This window comes from Austrofundulus limnaeus, unplaced genomic scaffold, assembly GCF_001266775.1.
Source record: "Austrofundulus limnaeus strain Quisiro unplaced genomic scaffold, Austrofundulus_limnaeus-1.0 Scaffold289, whole genome shotgun sequence".
NCBI classification, from domain to species: domain Eukaryota; kingdom Metazoa; phylum Chordata; class Actinopteri; order Cyprinodontiformes; family Rivulidae; genus Austrofundulus; species Austrofundulus limnaeus.
The window spans coordinates 437,853-445,121 of NW_013952691.1; the positions used below are offsets into that span (position 1 = coordinate 437,853).

General features: G+C 39.2%; 1 long non-coding RNA gene across 2 annotated transcripts in view; it reads left to right on the forward strand.

The window, feature by feature from the left end:
• The first annotated feature begins 3,470 nt into the window (after positions 1-3,470).
• Positions 3,471-7,269, forward strand: part of LOC106526695 (uncharacterized) — a 9,845-nt gene continuing 6,046 nt past the window's right edge. The window contains exons 1-2 of one of the 2 annotated variants that reach the window (XR_001311292.1): positions 3,471-3,489; positions 3,667-3,760. This is a non-coding gene — a long non-coding RNA (uncharacterized LOC106526695). The remainder of the gene's footprint in view (positions 3,490-3,666; positions 3,761-7,269) is intronic. The other variant, XR_001311293.1, reaches the window with a different exon arrangement.

Sequence of the window (7,269 nt, forward strand, 5' to 3'; positions counted from 1 at the left end):
YGCGTGAATACGTTTGTTCTTGCGATAAGTCATTACAAACATGGTGGCAATGGATGTAAACACATAGCATATTGCTACCACGACACTAGCGCTCATCATCAGCCATCAGAGGAGACGTCGGCGTCTTATGGAGGCTTTCCAGCGACAAGCCTCTTATACATGGGAGCAGCTACGTACGGAGCGTTTTTGGGAAATTGTAGTCGTTGAGTTTACTACTTTCTTTTACAACCTCGGTGATTTTACTGCTACTTCTGTTTCCTGTTGTCTTCTTTTTCGCCAGAAGAAACAGCCGATTCTTGATCACGTGATTCGTGATGCGAAAAAAATGTTTCCATTGCAGTTTTGCGAAATACACCAATTTTGATACAGCCAAAAACCACCTCATCCTAGCGCAAAACCATTTTGTCGAAAAACAAGTTTTTTCAAAATTGACGTGTTTCCATTGAACAAATTTGTTTTCGAAATTCTAATTTGCGCATTTTCATGGTCAATGGAAACGCAGCTTGTGACATCATACTTTTTTAAAAGGGCCAAGGTGACGCTCCTTGGTTTGGAGGGTCCTAAAGCACCACTTTCATGTGGCTTCAAGACTGAAACAATGAAAAAAAGTATATATTCACAAAATGCCGTTCCTGYGTTGATTGGGTCTAAACACAACAAAAACAAACAGCGACAGCATGATGCTCACATGTGCAACTAAGAACCCAAATGTTCTGAACTTGTTTCATCTCAGCACCCCATTTTCATTGCCTGGAGCTTTTTTAATTACCCTACTAAACCTGGAAGATGAGAAGCAGCCAGACCTTTCTGTCTTCACAGTCAGGACTTGCTTCAGTCCTCATATATTACTCTCAGATTTGGCAAAGGTGGCCTAATCACACAACAGGCTAGCAGGAAAATCACCTTGACAGATGTCCAAATTACAGGAAAACAGCGTAGCAGGAGAGGAAAACAAATGAACGAGGCAGGGAGGAGAGAGGCTGGAGAAAAACTGGCCCTGCTAGCAGCTATAGTGCGRCGGCAACGTCAAAGTTAGACACATGTATTTGTCTTCTAAAAGTAGAAAGTCTCTGGGACGRGGATGTCGCCTTCAGCACAAAGGAGGGTGATCACTCATCCCCTCAACAAGCAACACAAGAAGAGACAAGCAGCACACTTTGGATTACACCAAACACATCACCCTCTGAATYCAAACAGTTACTGTAAATACTTGCTTTTTATGTACTTTCCTTACAATAATCTTTTTTTTTTTTATCACAGCTGCTCTGCTCATTATGTACAATCAAACTCTGCAGTGTAGGAGGTAATGAAATGTGTGGTAATGTAGAGCGGAGGCATTGATTTGTAAAGTTTCCATCCAGCATCCACAATAAACTGTTATCTTGTTCTTCCAGCACGGGCATCTCAAGAAAACTTTCAAGTAGGGGTCATTATTAATCTTGGGGTGACTCACCAAAACTAAAAATCAAAAAAAAATAAATAAATAAATAAATAAATAAAAAGTTTTATTTTGCTATTTTCATAGATAAGTCAGAAAAATACTGCAATGTGAGAGTTTGAGAATCTCCTGGCCTACTTTATGAAAGTTTTTTACTTTATAGTAATATTTCTAACTGTGAAAATAAAAACACTGAACTCATTAAAGCTTGTTTCCTTCTTTTAAATTCACATTCGTATAATTAAAAACTAGTATTCCTTCCACTCACTGCTTTGCATGCAAACATAYTGAACAAAACGACTAGTAATTCATTGACACTTGGAGTGGATATTGAGGACAATTCTAGATTTTGTAGGCAGTCTGTGAAAAAGACAAAGTGATTGATGGAGCTCTGTGCTGTAGATTATAATCTGGTGAAGCTTTTTTGTTCATTTATTGTCTTTCCAAGATACACAAGGGAGTTGTTGCACTGGCCTGGTAAAAACCAGCYCCKTGTTCTTCACTTTGCTTTGTACAGAGAGTCCGGACCCTCGTCGATTGAGACATGATTGTGTGCTGGAGGCGTGGACTCTGATGAAACTTAAAATGATTGGATCTGATTTGAACCAGTTTTACTAACTTTTACAGACAGAAGCATGGATTTGATCGGGACTGCCGGTTTTACTCTCATGTGGCCAGTGTCTACATGACGGATAAGAAAAGAGAGCCCTGAACAAGAGAACTRCACCGAGTCACTTAATGGGTGACTCCTTGTCAGAGGCCAAAGAAGCCAAATAAGTTGAAACTTTTACTGAACAGATCAAGTCAGTGGACAACAAGATCAAGTTCACCAGGGAAGATGCCGGTCAAGGCAGGTAACTGGGACACAATGAGAGATGTGGAAGCTTCAACACTGAAGTCTAAAGAAAACCTACAAACAGAYCAGCATCTACTGGTTGATTCTCACCACCCACTGCAGCACAAGCTGTCAGGGACCAGAACTCCACCATTCCAGTACATTTCTTACCTGCAGTTCTTCATTTTCTTCTTGTATTTTTATGGCAGTTGGCAAACAACTTAAGGTGCACCCTCCAGATTGATGTGGACCATGTGCTAAAATTTTATTATATTCTTCCTAAATTACCTGTTCCTTTTAAGAASCTAAAAGTGCTGTTAAAAGTTATGTCCCCAGATGATGTTTGAAGCAGTTTCTTTACGACTAACTTACTTTTATTTTTATTGAGATTTCTAATTAATATCTTTCTTTCCTGCGTATATTTATTGTAATCAAAGAAAATATGCTCTATTATTTCCATTTGTCCACAATGATCACAACAACTGTTTATTGATTATTTTAAGCGTCCTTACCTGCAGTTCCTGATTGGCCGGCAGAACTAATTGGCTGCAGCTGCTCCTGATCTTCCTGACAAGCTCGATGTGTTTAAATGGCTGCTGAGATGAATTGGTCTTTGCTGACAAGGTTGTGGTTGGGACATGCAGGGTTAAATAAAACATTACAGTTAGTGGATGAACCTCCAACAGGTTGAAATGAGGGTGGCATACATGTAATAATTCACAATGAAAAGTAGAGAAAGTTAAAACAAAAATTAAGGAAACATGATGTAGAGACATTCAGGATGAACAAGGTATTGGTCACACATGAAAATATAAATAAAGCATTTATTAAMCTTCTAAAGGAAACAGGATTATGTACAAGAATATAGATTAGTTGGGTAAGAGATATCTGGCCCACACTGCAGCACAGTAGATGGAGATAATGTATCTTTACATTGACAACCACCAAAAGATACAAGAAAAGATATATTTGCTGGAACATCTTGTACTTCTGGTATACTTCATGGGTGCCTTTGTGATTATAAAGAATCCAAATCGTGCTTACCTGCTCTAGTATTAACTCTTCTGGAAGCAGCCCTACCCTCTGTGTGCTCAGCTTATGGAAAGCTCCACTTGCCTACCTGCCACTCTGTCTTCACCTGCAAAATACTTACCCATCCTCCAACACATTTTGGATACTTACCCTACTCTCTACGCTGCTGGACCTCCTCAGATCTGTAAGTAAGAAACCCGATGCATCACAACTCTTGTTTGCCTGGACAAAGGATTGATCCTCTCACTCATTTTCAGATGCACCCGGCATCAGCTGTGTGTAGTGTAAATAAACTATTCACTTTTTATCTGCAGTCCCCTAAGTCTGTTTCCTCTCTGCTGTGTTTTCTTGACGTCCCTAGTGTTTATGATAAACTCTACGATGTCAAGCTGAACCAGTCTCAACAAGGACCAAAGGGACAAGGAACACAAGCACATCAAACTTTCACTTAAAAAGTATGCTTAGGTGTCAGTGACATTGTTTACCACTGCCACATTTTGCGACTTTTCTGTTCATTATGACTTACCTTAATGTTGCAAACAAATATTCTGAGGAACTTAAGTAGTGAATTTTCTCATGATTTTAAAGTTCCTGTCCTTCAAATACAAAAACTCAAAGAAAACATTTTTATACTTAAGAAACTTGGCATGATAAATGTGATTTTACCCATTTTGTCACATATTTGGCATATTTTCTTTTGGATTTGGCTCAGCCAAAGTGTAACAGGAAGTGACATCAAAGGGGAACTCATTAATAAAATAAACCCTCTGGTCTTTGTTAATTAAAACAGTATCATTTAAATTTTAACTCTTCATCATCCGTGATTGATAGAGACTCAAAATRATCTAAAGAAACATCAGATTCTTCTCCACAGTCTGTGTTATCAGCTGTTGTAACAACGCTCTGTTTACATGCAGACATTCCCCTTTGACATCACTTCCTGTTTCTTCATGTGCAAATATTTCAACAACTGTTCATTTCAGGGGCGTGAAATTTGTTTTGCAATATGCTATCAATGTTATGTTTTCAAAAATGCATTCATGTTTATTACAAAAATTTCACGTCACAAGCACTTTAATCGTCACTTCCATTAATAAACAAGTGCAGATTAGAGATGAAAGGGGGAAAAAGTAGAAATATTTATTTCAGCCTCTCGGCACTCGACTCTGTGAAAGATTCACAGGTTTGAACTTCATAGAACAGAGAGCAACAACTCAGTCTTTGCTGCAAATCTCTGGGCAGTTATGCTGCGTTATATCGTCAGCAGGGAGTGTTTGCCGAAAACATATCCTGTCCATGCAGACGCAAAACTTCCTGAGGACCGAAATTAGACAGCAACAGGTAAATCAGTGTGAAACAAGCCTCAGTGAGCCTGGAAATGCAAAATTTCCAACCTCTGGTTTTAAAGAATGGCTTCAAAAATGAATTTAAAATATAAAATAGGCAGGTAAATAGAAATTTACCATCAGTCTACACACACACACACACACACACACACACACACACACACACACACACAGCCTCCGGTTATCATAGACGGTGGACTCTATAATCCAATAAGTTGTGCTTCTTGTGTTAAACCCAGTGAATCTGGCACAGAAGGATACCGTGGAGAGTCCGACCCTCTAAGCCCGGCTTGTAGGAGTGGGAAGGAGAAGGGGGGGAAAAAAAACAGCATTTTAGATCTCACCCCCTCACTTCTATGATGATGGCTCATATTCCCCAGAAACAYGGAGGAATTATAATTTAATTGTGTAATTTTATAGCTATTTCCTTTTCCAAAAACATGCATTAAGCTAGATGTATAAAAGACTCGCCCACCAACTGAGCTGTGAGGAGTAAACTGGTGATGGGAATGAGATTGGACGGAAGCTGTTCTGCTTCACTGTCTGTCGGCTCATCAGTCAATAAAAAAGAAGAAAAGCATTCATTTGGAAGGAGAATTATTTCTGCCGAACTGACGCTCAGTTAAAGGGATTCTCCTATAGGGTTTGTTTTACTTTGAAAGGGACAGAATTCATACAATAACAGCTCAGCTTTAACAGCAACCTCTGGGAAGAAAATCTATTGATGCTGTTTGTCACTGATCTGTGCCTGAGCTGCAAATGAACAAACCTGACTTGGTCACTTGTGTGTTCTGCTGCTGAAAACTACACACACACACACACGCACACACACGCACACACACCCATCCACGCATACACACACATCCACGCACACACACATTATGTACATACAAATGACATGAGCACTTGTCTCTGTGTTGCACCAATTAGAAAGACACTTGTCATTTACAAATTACCACCTTCTAATGTTGCATAATTAGTATTTATATAAGCTCTGTTTAAATCAAATCAGACTTTATTTCTGAAGCATGTTTCATACAAACCATGAGTAACACAAAGTGCTTTACACCAGATACAAAACACATGATTAAAACCTCACATTTCTTGAAGAACTGCATATCTCCAGCTGCCTTTCAGGCCAGAATTGTAGAGCCGAGCTGATGGTTAACTAAAACTAGAAACCAGACACTCGTGTGATGAGGAGGGATCTTTGGTCCACAAGACTGAGACCGGACAAGATTTTAACAGCATATTGTGACACAAACTCTTGCATCACAATTGTCTAATTTGTTTCTAAGTTTTTTTCAGGCTTTAAAATGGTTCAATTAATTAAACATGAACTTCTAGTTGGACCTTAAAGAGTTAACCAGATCACTTCAGCTGACTCCTTTAGATGAGGAGGAGCAGGGGCTCTACTTTGAGTTCATTTGGGGTGGGGTGTGTGTGTGTGTGTGGGGGGGGACTGAACCTATCTCTGAAGTTGAACCCTACCACCATATAGGAAACTCATTACTGCTGCAGGATCAGATTCTTTCAACAGGAGCACAAAGGATTGAAAATTTGAGGTTCTTGGACTTAGATTTAAACCACATACAGTATGTTGCATGTTATTAAATTATATTATATGTTGCATACATACTATAAAAGTTTCCTCTGGGCCCTAAAACTGGATTTTTCTTCACACCGATGAAGCAAACGTGATTGTTGCAACATTAGGTAACATTAGCTGTTTTGGCTTCTTGCTGCAGCAGTGTTTGTTTATTAAGTGTTAGGATGCAAAACCAATGCTGTGAATTACGGAAGTTTGTGTRACTAAGCTGCCACTCTTCTGAGTCAGAAAATACTTTCTGTATTTTAGATATTTTCTATTATTATAGGCAGCTGGGAGTGCTGGGTTTGATCAGTTTCCAAAAATATCCCCTCAGGCTACAGGGCAGAGAGTTAACTAATAACCCGAGATTACTTAAAAAGTGACCTTTACTATTACACTCTGTCATGTTCATGCCTTAAATCTTAATTAAACCTTGTTCTCCCTATGGCTTCCAATCAACTTATAGCCTATAACATAGTTTTATAAAAAGAAAACACGTCCCAGAATAAAAACTACACGAGGTACCTTCAAAATACTCTGAACTTTTCCCCAACATACTGTAAATRCACGCCCACGAGGTTACTCAGATGAATGGGTGACGTGGGTGGATGAACCAGCTCTAAAGTGAGCTGCCCATTTTCACYGGGGAGGATATATGAGTTTTGACAGCAGACTCACTCCATTCAAAACACACAGATGGCAAAAATCACTCAGTTCAACAGGGATTAGGTGGGCTGAACTATCCAGTCTGGGCACTTTCTCTGTGTCACTCTGAGGAATCCCAGACAGAAAGGTTTGCTGCTGTTTGGGAGACCGTATAGACAAATTCTCATCTTAAAATACTTCCTCCACATTTGTATTTTMCCCCAACAATTATTAAAGAGGAATTGTATTAAGAGAACTTATTAGCTGTGATGACATTCAGAATGTGTGTTGAGCACAATGCTCAGCTACCTTTACACCAAATTTAGCAAAATATCTAAAATTGACTGAGTTGACACACACACACACACACACACACACACAC